This window comes from Elephas maximus, chromosome 9 (assembly GCF_024166365.1).
Source record: "Elephas maximus indicus isolate mEleMax1 chromosome 9, mEleMax1 primary haplotype, whole genome shotgun sequence".
In the NCBI taxonomy this organism is placed as follows: Eukaryota; Metazoa; Chordata; class Mammalia; order Proboscidea; family Elephantidae; genus Elephas; species Elephas maximus.
Window position 1 is genome coordinate 25,401,050 of NC_064827.1, and position 15,225 is coordinate 25,416,274.

The 15,225-nt window shown below is 41.4% G+C and overlaps 1 pseudogene; it reads right to left on the bottom strand.

The window, feature by feature from the left end:
- The window catches only part of LOC126082389 (dnaJ homolog subfamily A member 4-like), a 66,161-nt pseudogene that overhangs the window by 49,580 nt on the left and 1,356 nt on the right, over window positions 1-15,225 (bottom strand).

A 15,225-nucleotide genomic window follows, 5' to 3' on the forward strand; every position in this document is an offset into this window, starting at 1 on the left:
AGTCACAGTCTGACCATTAAGTCTGGTCTTTTTATGAGAATTTGAGGTCTGCATCACACTGCTCTCCTGGAAGCAGAATTTTTATTACTTTTTTGTGGAAATATTCATTCAATTTATATGCCTTCTGCCTTATCCCTGAAAGTATAACAATGAAAACTGCGTATCCTAAAGTCATCTTCCAACAAAAAATCCTCTGAAATTTTGAACTCCAGGTGTCTAAGTTACCTAGTGCTGCTGTAACAGAAATACAAGTTAATGGCTTTAACAAACAGAAATTCATTTTCTCACAGCTTAGGAGGCTGGAAGTCTGAATTCAGTGCTCTAGGAGAAGGCTTACTCTTTCTCTCAGCTCTGGGGCAAGGTCCTTGTCTCTCCAGCTTCTTTTCCCTCAGAGGTTTCCATGTGGCTTGGCATCCATCTTCCTCCATCTCTGTTTCACTAATCTTTTTCTTTTATATCTGGCAAGTGATTGACTCAAGGCATACTTTACACTAATCCAGCCTTATTAACTTAACAAAGATAGCCCATTCCCAAATAGGATTTCAACCACAGACACAGAGGTTAGGATTTACAACATGTATTTTGGGGGGACACAATTCAATCCATAACACCACGAGTAGGTTGGCAGATAAAATACACCACAAGTAGGTTGGCAGATAAAATAAAATAAAATAAAATAAAATAAAATAATTTTTTAAAATACATAAGTAAAATTTGAATTTCCAGTAAACACTTTTTTTCAGTATAAGTATATCCCAGATAGTGCATAGGACATACTTACACTAGAAAGTTATTTGTTCTTTATCGGAAATTCATCTTTAACTGAGTGTCCTGCATTTTGATCTACTAATTCTGGCCACCTTATCAGGAGCATTATGCAGCATGTGAATAAGTATGTGCAGCAAAGAAGTCTAAGTCCCTCTCTCCTGCCCTCTGGTCAGGTCTGTGCCCTGCCCACGTGTCTCCTGTCCTCCCTCTGTTGGAGCCCTACAAGTAGGCTAGAGAGCACTTACTGTTCTTACCCAGGAGCCTTTGCTTAGTCTTCCCTGATCAGACACACACTGTCCTGGGAGTGAGGTACAGATTTTCATCACAAAGGGGTCTGCGACAGTGTTTGACTTTAGTCTTTATTGCACCCCAAGGAAATTATTCCAGAGTAGGTCTTCAAAAGGAGGGTGATGGTGGTGGTTAGCTGACATCTCAAAGTGACCCCATGTGACAAAGTAGATCAGCTCCATAGCGTTTCCTAAGCTGTAATCTTTACGGAAGCAGATCGCCAGATCTTTCTCTTGTGGAGTCATGGGGTAGATTTGAACCACCACCCTTTTGGTTAGCAGCCAAGCACTTAAACGTCACACCACCAGGGCTCTTTTCAAAAGGAGAAAGTAGTGTAAATGCTCCCCCGGTCCTTCTTCAAAACCCCCCAGTTAACATAGCCCTTCTATGAAGCCTTCACTCAGGTGTGCCCATACTCACTCCCTTAGGAAACCCCTAGCCACCCCAAAGGAAAAGGACCTTCCCCTCAGTCTCTTGTAGGGGCTTGTAACTACAGCTTTCATGTGATGCCAACAGGCTGTGCTTTGCCCAGGCACAGCTGACTCTGGAAGAGTGGGGATAAGCCCTGCCTTTGTGAAGGTTACAGTGTAGCAGGGAGAGAGATACAATAAATTATAGAGTATGCTGGAAGGTGATGTGTGCTATAGAATAAAAAAAAGGTAAGACGAATTGGGCAGGCTGGGGTGGGATGGGAGGGTTTGAAATTTTAATAGAGTGGTGTCTAACGTATACAAGGAACAATAAATGGGCCCGAGTGGCTGGAGGAGAGTGGCAAGTGGGAGGGCAGTAAGAGATGGCCTCAGAGATGCAAGAGGAGGTAGGGCTTGCATGAGGCCTTTCAGGCAGTTATAAGGACTTTGGCTTTTACTTTAAGTGAGATGAGGAGCCACTGAAGAGTTCTGAGCAGAGAAGTCACAACGTCTAGTTTACTTTTTAGAAGGATCACTCTGGTTGCTATATTGAGAAGAAACTACAGGGAGGCAAAGGTGGAAGGTCGTTGCTGTCTAGTCGGTTCTGACTCATAACAACCCTATATAAAACAGAATGAAACACTGCCCAGTTCAGCACCACCTCACAATCGTTGTTACATTTGAGCCTATTGTTGTAGCCACTGGGTCAATCCATCTCATTGAGGGTCTTCCTTTTTTTCGATGACCCTCTACTTTACCAAGCAAGATGTCCTTCTCCAGGGACTTGTCCCTCCTGATAACATGTCCAAAGTATGTGAGATGAAGTCTCACCATCCTTGCTTCTAAGGAGCATTCTGGCTGTACTTCTTCCAAGACAGATTTGTTCATTCTTCAGGCAGTCCATGATATATTCAATATTCTTTGCCAACACCATAATTCAAAGGCATCAATTCTTCTTTGGTCTTCCTCATTCACTGTCCAGCTTTCACATGCATGTGAGGCAACTGAAAATACTATGACTTGGGACACTTACACCTTAGTCCTCAAAGTGACATCTTTGCTTTTGAACACTTTAAAGAGGTCTTTTGCAGCAGATTTGCCCAAGGCAGTAAGTCATTTGATTTCTTGACTGCTGCTTCCATGGGTGTTGACTGTGGATCCAAGCAAAATGAAATCCTTCACAACTTCAATCTTTTCTCCATTTATCATTACGCTGCTTATTGGTCCAGTTGTGAAGATTTTTGTTTTTTTTATGTTGAGGTGCAATTCATACTGAAAGAGTCTTTGATCTTCATCGTAAGTGCTTCAAGTTCTCTTCACTTTCATCAAGCAAGGCTGTGTCATCTGCACATCCAGGTTGTTAAATGAGTCTTCCTCCAATCCTGATGCCATGTTCTTCTTCATAAAGTCCAGCTTCTCGGATTATGTGCTCAGCATACAGATTGAGTAAGTACGGAGAAAGGATATGACCCTGAAGTACACCTTTCCTGACTTTAAACCATGCAGTATTTCCTTGCTCTGTTCGAATGACTGCCTCATGGTCTATGTACAGGTTCCTTATGAGCACAGTTAAGTGTTCTGAAATTCCCATTATTTGCAGTGTTTCCATAATTTGTTACGATCCACAGTCAAATGCCTTTGCACAGTCCATAAAACTCAGGTAAACATCTTTCTCGTATTCTCTGCTTTCAGCTAGGATCCATCTGACATCAGCAATGATATCCCTCGTTCCACATCTTCTGAAGCTGGCCTGAATCTCTGGCAGTTCCCTGTTGATGTACTGATAAAACCGCTTTTGAATGATCTTCAGCAAAATTTTACTTGTGTGATATTAATGATATTGTTTGATAATTTCCACATTCGGTTGGATCACCTTTCTTTGGAATGGACATAAATATGGATCTCTTCCGGTTGGCTGGCCAGGAAGCTGTCTTCCAAATTTCTTGGCATAAATGAGTAGGCATCTCCAGTGTTGTATCTGTTTACTGAAACATCTCAATCAGTATTCCGTCAATTCCTGGAGCCTTGTTTATCACCATTCCCTTCAGTGCAGCTTGGAGTCCTTCCTTCCGTACCACTGGTTCTTGATCATATGCTACCTCCTGAAATGGTTGAACATTGACCAGTTCTTTTTGGTACAGTGACTCTGTGTATTCCTTCTATCTTCTTTTGATACTTCCTGCTTCATTTAGTATTTTCCCCATAAGATCCTTCAATACTGCAACCTGAGGCTTGAATTTTTTCTTCAGTTCTTTCAGTTTGAGAAATGCTTGGCATTGAAGGTTAGAGACCATTAAGCAGACTGCTGCAGTAATCCAGAAAAGAGATGGCTGTGGCATGAACTGGAATGGTAGCACTTGAGGTGGTGAGAAGTAGTTGGATTCTGGATACAGTTTACAGATACAGGTAAGTTCATTTCCAAATGAACTGAATGTGTAATATGAGAGAAGGTGGGGATAAAATATATTATTTTAATAATATATTACAATGACCTGAGTCTCTCAGAATAATTTTAGTCTCTATTCTGCTTCTGCAAAGCATCCTCTGATTATTTATGAAGAATTTTTGTTAGAAAAAATTATTCTAACCTTGGAAATAAGGCATTCCTCAGATTCATCTAAGGATTATTTGATTCCCTAGACCTGTACTTCTTAATACAGCAACCACTAGCCACATGTTGCTATTTAAATTAATTAAAATTAAATAAAATTTAAAATTTAGCTTTTCATTCACACTAACTATATTCCCTGTGGTGTAGTGGTTAAGTGCTACAGCTGCTAACCAAAGGGTCGGCAGTTCAAATCCTCTAGGCGCTCCTTGGAAACTCTATGGGGCAGTTCTACCCTTTCCTATAGGGTCGCTATGAGTCGGAATTGACTCGACGGCACTGGGTTTGTTTTTTTTTAACTATATTCTAAGTGCTCACTAGTCACGTGCGGCTTGTGACCACCGTGTTGAACAGTGTAGACATAAAACATTTCTGTCATTGCAGAAGATTCTATAGGGTAGTACTGTTCTAGAGGAACGTATGTTTGACTTTCTAATTACTATTGACTAGGGCCCAGGCTCTGTGACTTGAGAAGATTGATAAGATGTAAATGATTTCTGTCTGGTACAGTTTATTACCTTGTTAGACTATCAGTTTTGTATCTAACTTGACGGTTATTTCAGCATTTCTTAAGAGCCCTGGTGGTGCAGTAGTTAAGAGCTCAGCTGCTAACCAAAATGTTGACAGTTCAAATCCACCAACCTCTCCTTAGAAACCCTATGGGACAGTTCTACTCTGTCCCATAGGGTTGCTGTAAGTCTGAATCAACTCGATGGCAATGGGTTTTTCTCTATTGACTGTATATACCACTGTTCTTCAAATGCTCTTGGAACAAACTGCCTTCCTCATTCACGAGTTAAACAGCTCTTTGATATGTGCTCACTGCATGTGTATGAGAATTACATTTTTAATTAAAAATATATATAATTTGAACATTTTATTTTTGTTTCTCAATATGACTGATTTTATAAAATGAAGAACCTTCCCAGGGGGTTCATTCCTGACAATGTAACTGTATCAGAAAGATTTCTGCTGTTTTTCACAGCAATACGTTGTTGTTGTTGTTAGGTGCCATCAAGGTGGTTTTCAACTCATAGCGACCCCATGTGACCAAGTGGAACTGCCCCATAGGGTTTTCTAGGCTGTAATCTTTACAGGTGCAGATTACCAGCTCTTTCTCCTGTGAAGCCGCTGATGGATTCGAACCTCCAAACTTTCAGCTAGCAGCCGAGTGCTTAACCATTAGGCCACCAGGACTTCTTAGTAATACATTAGTGATCTCATTCTGCAAAGAACAAGCCTTATACTACTAGAATCTTCTAAATATCCTCAAACTCAATTCTCCAACCCCACGAATTAGAAGGCTTTAAAATTCTTTATTATGTTCAACTTTATGTTCACAAACTTGAAAGATACTTTTCTTCCAAGATGGAGGCAGAATCTCATATCACAGAGTATCTGATTATCTAGTCTAAACCTTCAGCCTTCAAACCATTCTATATCATTTCTAGGGTCCATTCCCCCTGCTTCAATGAATGTGTCTCACTAGAGGTACAAGGGTAAATTGAAGAGATTTTTAAAAAAATGTTTGGCTGGCAGAATTTTAGGACAATTTGTTGACAAGTGGGCAGTCTCATGTCATGGAAGTCAGATAGTCAGATAATGTCCTAGTCCAAGCCTGCCTCCTTGCTTCTCCCAAGTCTCTCCTCCATAGCCACAGCCCTATAACCAAAACGGGCCAAAAACTTTTCCGATCTTTTTTTTTTTTTGGATACTTATTGCTACCAGTAGACTCTGTCTCTTTGTTGATCCAAGATTAAAAATACCTTACAATAAATTTGACAATGTCTTTGGAAAAAGCTAATTATTTAAATTTTACTTATAGGTGGAGATGGGGGTAGGGTGGGGTGAAGAACATGAAAGAGCAGAGGTATGCTACAGCAATTTGTTGGGGCAGTTTAGAGAATACAGAGAAAGTCATTATGCAAATACACGTCTATTAACAATTATTCAGCCTTGAAAAAGAGTATTGCTTAGAAGGGTAGAGGGCATTCAATCCAGGTTTTCCACTTGAGTCATTAGAATTCTTTATAATTAATGTCAGGCCTCTGAATGGTTATAAATCTTGTTCTTCAGCTAAACGGTTATTATTATTCTACCAACTGCTGCCATGACTAAGAACTCTGCAGTGGTCCTTCCTGTTCACACCATTCTCCTCCCATCCACTCTACTACTACCTTCTTTCACAGCAAGAAATCCCATCTGGTTCTCTGGCTTCAGAAAAGCAGTTCTCCTTCTTAACACTCAGCCTACTGAACCAGACAATCCAGGAAAAGTACCAAGCAAAGGTTTCCTCAAGGAGGAGTCCACAACTTACTGTGGGGAAGAGCTAGCTGGTTTTTATTTTCCTAAAGCCTTGTGATGACTTAGGGGTGGATGAGGATTAGGCATTTGCCCTCACCCCCTTCTCAGCAGAAAAGGCAATGGAAGTTGGCTGTGGCAACAGCTGTTTCACAGTCAGTCTGGCCAGGCCTTTCTTTGAACCTGTTGGGAATGCCTGCCCTACAGAGCTGGAAAGAAAGATCAAGTACATTGTGATTGCCCCTCAAACTTAGAATTGAGGTGTGCTTCCCTGCTAATTGTGAGTCAAATATAAACAAGTAAAAATCAAATAGCTTAGAATATTAACACAGCAGTGTAGCTTTTAGTAATTCATCCACTGAGATTTACACTCAGTAGAGGTGATGTTTGGATTGCAAAAGAGTTTTTTCTTTTTAGAGATATAATTTTTGTTTTTCAGATTAAACTCACGAACACTTTGAAACATAAAACAGCTCTCAACCAAAGGAATTGTGTGTGTGTGTGTGTGTGTGCGCGTGTACGCGTGTGTAGATGTGCATGGCAATGGTGAAAGCAAAGGATAGAGCAAAGAAGGAGGTAAGTGTGTCTGCTCTCCCTGGTCTCTGATTATCCAGACTTTTCCCAAACAAGATGGCAACATTGCAAGGCAACAATGTCTCCAAGTGGGGTTCCACAATTGGAAATGCAGCTCAAAAAGATGGGACCCAACACACAGTAAAGAAATATGATCCAAAGAATGAAGATTTCACTCAATATGAAGAGTTCATTCTGACCAAACTCACAGTTGAAAGGTGATTTTTAATGGGTGCAATAGCATTTGTGATGGTTAAGACTGTGTCAACGATACAGGAGGGGTCAACACGACTGGACTAAACCAAAAGCAAAGAAGTTTTTTGAACAAACTGAACGCTTCAAAGGCCAGCGTAGCAGGGGCAGGGGTTTGGGGACCATGGTTTCAGGGGACATCTAAGTCAACTGGCATAATAAAATCTATTAAGAAAACATTCTGCATCCCACTTTGGAGAGTGGCGTCCGGGGTCTTAAATGCTAGCAAGCAGCAATCTAAGATGCATCAATTGTTCTCAACCCATCTGGAGCAAAGGAGATTGAAGAACACCAAAGACACAAGGTAATTACAAGCCTAGGAGACAGAAAGGACCACATAAACCAGAAACTACATCAGCCTGAGACCAGAAGAACTAGAAGGTGCCTGGCCACAACTGATGACTGCCCCGGCAGCGAACACGACAGAGAACCCCTGAAGGAGCAGGATAGCAGTGGGATGCAGACCCCCAAATTCTTGTAAAAAGACCAGACTTACTGGTCAGACTAGGACTAGAAGGACCCCAGAGGCCATGGTCCCCAGACCTTCTGTTAGCCCAAGACAGGAACCATTCCCAAAACCAACTCTTCAGACCTAGATTGGACTAGAATATGGGATGGAAAATGATACTGGTGAAGAATGAGCTTCTTAGATCAAGTAGACACATGAGACTACGTTGGTATCTCCTGTCTAGAGGGGATATGAGAGGGTAGGGGGGGCCAGAAGCTGCCTGAATGGACACGAGGAAAGAAAGCAGAGGGAAGGAGTGTGCTGTCTCATTAGGGGGAGAGCAGTTAGGAATGTATAGCAAGGTATATATAAATTTTTGTATGAGAGGCTGACTTCATTTGTAAACTTTCACCTAAAGCACAATAAAAATTAATTAAAAAAAAAAAAAGACTGTGTGTCAACTTGGCTGGACCATGATTCTTAGTGTTTTGGCAGTCATATAATAGTGTGATCACTTCTATATGGATATTTGACATGTGATCACCCCCATGAAGGGATCTGCTATGAGTAGCCAATCAGTTGAAAGGGAGTTTCCTTGGATGTGTGGCCTGCGTTGAATATATGTGGACATTCTGGCAAGACTCGGGGGCTTTTTGCCTGCATTGGATCCTGCAGCTGGCTCCTGTTTGTCTAATCTCTGGTTTCTGGGACTTGAGCTAACAGCTTAACTGCAGTCTTGCCGCCTGATCTTGGGATTCATCAATCTTTGCAGCCTATGAGCAAGAGCCCTGCTCTCTGGCCTACTGATCTTGGGTTCGCCAGCCCCTGCAGCTACGTAAATCAGGAGAAGCCTCTATCCTGACCCATGGATTTGGGACATTCCAGTCTCTACAACCATGTGAGCCATTTCCTTGATATAAATCTCTCGCTATATACAAATTTATACGTTTTACTGGTTTTGCTTCCCTAGAGAACCCAATCTAAGACAGTATTCAATGCCCTGAATCAGTCCTTTTTGGAAATACTGCTGTTTATCAAGCATATGAATCCTCATACAATTTTATCACCATCACACATTCTTTCCCCAACCTCGGTAAAATCCCTTCCTTTGTGCTGGCGTCAGGTCCAGTCCCAAGGGCTTTTCTTCCTGAGGGTCCTGTGGGTGTTGCATCTCCCATGCTATTTCTCCTGCTTTTATAGTCTCTGTGCTCTCTCTTGACAGTCTCGTTTCTTACTCTGGTTCAATCCACCATTACCCTAAAAACAAAAAAAACCCATTGCCATCAAGTCGCTTTTCACTCATAGTGACCCTACACCATCCCCCTAAATGATTCTACAAATCTATTTCTTCAGCACTGTTCACTCGCTTTCCAGTTCAAAATTTTTAACTTAACTGACTACTGGACATCTCCACTGGATTCAAATTTCCTATGTCCAAAAATAAAGAATGCTGGTCCTAAAGATCTGGGTGTGATTTTCATCTATATACCCTGTCTTATAAAGGCTGCAACAATGGGCTCAAATATAGGAACAACTGTGAGGATGGTGCAGGACCCAGCAGTGTTTTGTTCTGTTGTACGTAGGGTAGCTATGAGTCAGCACAAACTCAATGGCACCTAACAACAACATAAATGCTCATGAAGATTTTCTGAGCCTCAAATTCTTAATTGGGAAAATTAAATTATCTACCTTAGGAGGTTACTCTGAATGTAACAATCTCTCTCCCATACATTTGCTTCTCCTCCATTGTTCCCTATTTCTATTACCCTTATCACCATCTTCCTACAGATTCAGGCTTGAAACCTTAGAACTATCCTCCTCCTTCCTTGTGTCTTACATATTTCTTTGCCTCAATGTTTCTCCCATTAGTCCTTTTCTCTGTTCATAGACCCTACGTTGCCTCTTCACTGGACTATTGTATGTGTTTCCTAACTTATTTCCCTACTTCTAGCACCTCTTCCCAGAGTCCCTGGCTGGTGGAAATGGTTAATGTGCTCAGCTGCTAAGTTGGAGCTTTGAGTCAGCCAAGAGGGGCTTTGGAAAAAAGGCCTCGCAATCTACTTCTGAAAAATCAACTACTAAAAACCCTATGGGTCACAGGTCCACTCTGACATATGTGGGGTCGCCATGAGTCAGAGTGACTCCATGGCGACTGGTTTTCAGCCTCTCTGCCCAGACACCTGTATAGATTTACCCTCCTAATGCATGGCTCTGTTCTCATCACTCCCTGTATTTGTTATCTATTGCTGTGTAATAAATTACCCCAAAACTTGGCAGTTTAAAATAAGTATGTACTATCTCACATAGTTTCTGTCGGTCAGGAACCTGAGAGTACCTGAGTTGTGGCTCAGAGTCTCTCAACAGATTGCAGTTGAGGTGTCGGCCAGAATTACAGTTATCTGGAGCTTGACTGGGGCTGGAGGATCTGCTTCTAAGGTAGCAGCTGTCTTAGCTTCCTAGTAGTACCATAACAAAACACCACAAAGTGGGTGCCTTTAACAACAGAAATTTATTTTTTGGAGGCTAAAGGTTGAAATCAAGGTCTCAGCCATGTCAGTTCCTTCTGTGGGCTGCTCTCCTAGTTTCTGGTCGTTGCTGCAATCCTTGGGGTTCTTTTGCTGTTTATCAATGTATCTGCCTTCATTGTCATGTGGTGTTTCCCCCACCCCTTCTCTGTACTCCCCATTATAAGACACCACTCAGAAGAGATTAGGTTTGGGACCCACTCTACTCTGGTATGACCTCATTAACATAAAAAAGAAAAACCTCATTTGAAACAAGATCACATTCACAGGTCCAGGGTTTAGGATACAACATATGTCCTTGGGGGACACAATTCAATTCATAACAGTGGCTCACTCACACACCTGACAAGTTAGTGCTGGTTGTTGGTAACAGGCCTCATTTTAGTTCCTCACAACATCAACTTCTCCACAGGGCTGTTCGAGTGCCCCCACAATATGATAGCTAGCTTGCTCCAGGGTGATCTGAGAGAGTACAAAAGAATAATCTTTTTCAATAGAATTTTTAATTGGGGTCAGGGCACAGATATACACGAGCAAAATGACTTCCTATAAGATTATTCTTTGCTGAATTATTTGTAATAGAAAAGATTACAAACAACCTAAATGTACTTCAACAGAGGAGTAGTTAAAGAAATTGCATCTATACAATAGAAGAATTAGAATACTCTTTACATATTAATGTGGGAGGAAAATGTGGGAGTCTGCTCCTGTAAAGATTACAGCCTTGGAAACTCTATGGAGCAAATCTGCTCAGTCCTATAGGGTTGCTATGAGTAGGAATTGACTCAGTGGGGTTTGGGTTTTTGGTTTATGTATTAATATAAAAGATGGCCGAGATGTCCCCGTAAGTGGGAAGCATGAGTTATGGAATAGTAGAACAGCGTATAGTATGCTACCATCTGAGCAAAAAAAAATATGTGTGTGTGCGTGTGTATGTGTGTAGGGATTTCCCTGGAAAGACACACATAAGAAATTGCCAATATGGTTGCCTCTTGTACGGGGCTGTACATGACTGGGCATAGTGGAGAAGGGGAGTTTTTACTGTATAATATTTAGGGAAGAGAGTTTTTACTGCATAATATTTGTATCTTCTAAATTATGTGCCATGTGAGGCTATTTAAAAATAATTTTTTAAAAAATGTTATTATTAGCTGCTGTTGAGTTGATCTCAATTCATAGCAACCCCGTGTGACAGAGGAGAACTGCCCCATAGGGTTATGATGTTAATAAGGGAGGATTAGAGGCAGTTATGTTAATGAGGCAGTACTCCATCTACAAGATCAGACTGTGTTTTAAGTGAATCAATCTCTTTTGAAATATAAAAAAAAGAAGCAAGCAGAGAGACATGGGAATCTCATAGCACCAAGAAAGCAGCACTGGGAACACAGCCTGTCCTTTGGACCTGGGGTTCCTGAATGGAGAACGACCCAGGGTTCCTGCGTGAAGAAGCTCCTACACCAGAGAAAGACTGATGACAAAGACCTTCCCCCAGAGCTGACAGAGAGATAAAGCCTTCCCCTAGAGTTGGCACCCTGAATTTGGACTTCTAACCTCCTAGACTGTGAGAGAATAAATTCTCTTTGTTAAAGCCATCCATTTGTGGTATTTCTGTTATAGCAGCACTAGGTAACTAAGACAGATACATATAAAATAATAATAATAATAATAAAAAAACCCATTGGTAAAGTACAGGGAAAGCAAAAACAAGGAAACCCGTCAATGAGATGGACTGACACAGAGGCACAACAATGAACTCAAACATACCAAAGAAGCAGGCAACATTTTTTCTGTTATACATCAGATTGCCTGCCATGAGTTGGAGCCTACTTGACGTTAAATAACAATAATACCCATTTTTGGACTATTTCCAACTTCTTTCTGCTTTGTCAGGTCCTAGTACCAGGCCACTCGGCTGCTAACCAAAAGGTTGGCAGTTTCAATCTACCAGCCACTTCTTGGAAACCCTATGGAGCAGTTCTACTCTGTCCTATAGGGTCACTAGAAGTCAAAATCAACTTGATGGCAACGTGTTTTCCGCCAAATTTGTCACAAGGTCAAAAGCTACCTGTGCCATGGCCCCATCCTAAGGAGGGGCTGCTGCAGATAAGACCCAACTGACTCTGCCAAGTTACTGTGATAGCTGCTGGCACTCATATTAATCCTTTCTTACTGATCCCTACAGTCACACTGCTCAAGCTGCTGCCCCTTCCCCACACCTTCCAGTGATAATGAACCACTCTCCCCTGCTATGCCTGTTCTGATCCTGCCCCTACTCAGTGGTCCTTAGGAACCTTTGTGGACTCTACCCCTGAGGCCAATGTTTGAATCTCCAGCTATGTTAACAATGTTTCAATCTCCAGATACCTTAACAAAGTTGCTCTTCCAACAGAAGGGTGACCTCATTCTCTGGAATGAGAGCTCCCCCTGTCGAGGGATTTGGACCAAGTCTTACAGGCCCCAGGAAGGCTATTAGTCTTTAGACTGCAAGAGAATCCAACACAAACTAGTTTAAGAAAAACATTACTGGCTTACGTAATGGGAAGTCTGTAGGAGAAAATAGCTTCAGCCACAAGCTCCAATTCAGCTGATTTGTCTATCTTGTGCCTTTGCTTATTTAAATCTGTGGCTCTATTCTTCCACAGACACAGGCTGTGACTGGGGCACATCCTTAGATCATCAGAGTGGAAGGAGCCTCAGCCCAAAGAAGAGAAGGTAAAATTCCAGAAGAGGATTCTGATTGGCTCTAGTTTACTCACTTGCCCATCTTTGGACCACATTCACTGTGGTCCGAGTGGGAAGGGTTCTAAGACTGGCAACACCAGGAGGACCACAGGTGTAAGAAAAGTCAGTTCTAATAAACAAAATGCTAAGCAGACAAAAACAATAGATGTTTCCTACAACAATGTGCTGTTAAATACCAGGGACTCCTATAAAAAGATAATCCAATTAAAAATTGGGCAAAGAATTTAAATACATATTCCTCCATATTCCTGGAAATACAAATCCAAAACAAGATAACACTTGAGAAACAGTTTTAATTCTCCTGGAATCCAGGCTTCTGGCTTTCCTGGAGGTTGGGGTAACCCACCCAGGTCATTGCCCTTAGGAGTCCTTCTGAACTTTGGGCTTTGAAGAAAAATGGTTTCCTAAAAGTCACCTTTAAGTCAAACAATGGTCCAGATAAACTAGTAAAAACCATTTTGCCTTAGACATTGGGCTCTTTTGAAGAATTATCTACATGTAGTCAGTTTCAAGGAATAGAAACTTATATGTCAGACTAGAAGCTGTGTTTTAGGGTGATTGTTACTATATAAACACTGTTCTAGCCGCATTTCCATGGCAATGTGAGAAGATGTGGTATAAGAATTTTGCAAGTTCTTTTCATCTTTGGAACATTTTTGACTCCCTAAGAGAAATGTTATCTCAATTTGCAAATCATATATTCAATAAATTTCTATTATTGGCTTAATACGATTTTTGTTTTAACGCACTTATACTCACTAACCAAAAAGAAAGAAAGAAAGAAAGAAAACAACCCATTGCTTTCAAGTTGATTCCAACTCATAGCAACCCTACAGGACAGAATAGAACTGCCCATAGGGTGTCCAAGGAGAGACTGGTGGATTTGAACTGCCAACCTTTTGGTCAGCAGCGGAGCTCTTAACCACTGTGCTACCAGGGCTCCACACCCACTAGGACGATTATAATAAAAAAGTCAAATAATAACAAGTGTTGGCTTAGACGTGGAGAAATTGGAACCTCATATACTGCTGACAGGAATGTAAAATGGTACAGTCACTTTGGAAAAGATTTTGGTAGTTTGTCAAGATGCTAAACATAAAATTACCATAAAACCTATTGCCATCGAGTTAATTCCTACTCAGAGGGCCATATAGGACAGAGCAAAACTGCCCCATGGGGTTTCCAAGGAGTGGCTGCTGGATTCGAATGGCTGACCTTTTGGTTAGCAGCCAAGCTCTTAACCACTTGCCACCAGGGATCCAGGTGACCCAGTAATTCCACTCCTAGGTATATACCTAAAAGAAATGAAAGTATATGTTCACATAACAACTTGTAACACAAATGTTTATAGCAGCAACATTCCTAATAGCCAAAGGCAGAAACAATCTAAATGTCCATCAATGGACAAACCAATAAACAAACTGTGGTATATACATACAAGGGAATATTATTTGTCCATAAAAAGGAATGAAATACTGACATGCTATACGAATGAACCTTGAAAACATCATGCTAAGTGAAAAACCCAGTCAAAAAAAGGACAAACATTGCATGACCCCACTTACATGAAACATCTAGAATAGGTAAATCTATAGAGACAGAAAATGAATTAGTAGTTGCCTAGGACTGGGGATGGGGGTGTGAGTGGGAAGTGTTGTGGGGTGATAGCTAAAAGACATGGGGTTTCTTTTGGGGATGATTAAAATGTTCTAAAATTGATTATGCTGATGGTTGCACAACTGTGAATATACTAAAAACCACTGAATTGTATGTTCTAAACTGGTCAGTCGTATGGTATGTGAATTATGTTTCAATAAAGCTGTAAACCAAACCCGTTGCCCTCAAGTTGATTCAAACTCATAGTGACCCTAAGCACAAAGTAAAACTGACCCATAAGGTTTCCAAGGCTGCAACCTTTACGAAAGCCGACTGCCACATCTTTCTCCCAAAAGCAGCTGGTGGATTCAACCACCAACCTTTTTCTTAGCAGCCCCACACTTAACCACTGCACTGCCCAAAACCCAAAACCAAACCCACTGCCCTCAAGCCAATTCCAACTCACAGCGACCCTATAGGATAGGGTATAACTGCCCCATATGAGTTTCCAAGGAGCACCTGCTAGACTTGAACTGCCAACCTTTTGGTTAGTAGCTGTAGCTCTTAACCACCACTCCACCAGGGTTTCCTGATAAAGGTACAAAGGAAGGGGAGGAAAAAAAAACTAGGGCTCCTTGTGTATGTCCTGCTGCATCCTTGTGGTGGGGGGGGGGGGGGGTAGTGTTTCTGAGAGAGTGAATACTCCATCAGAAA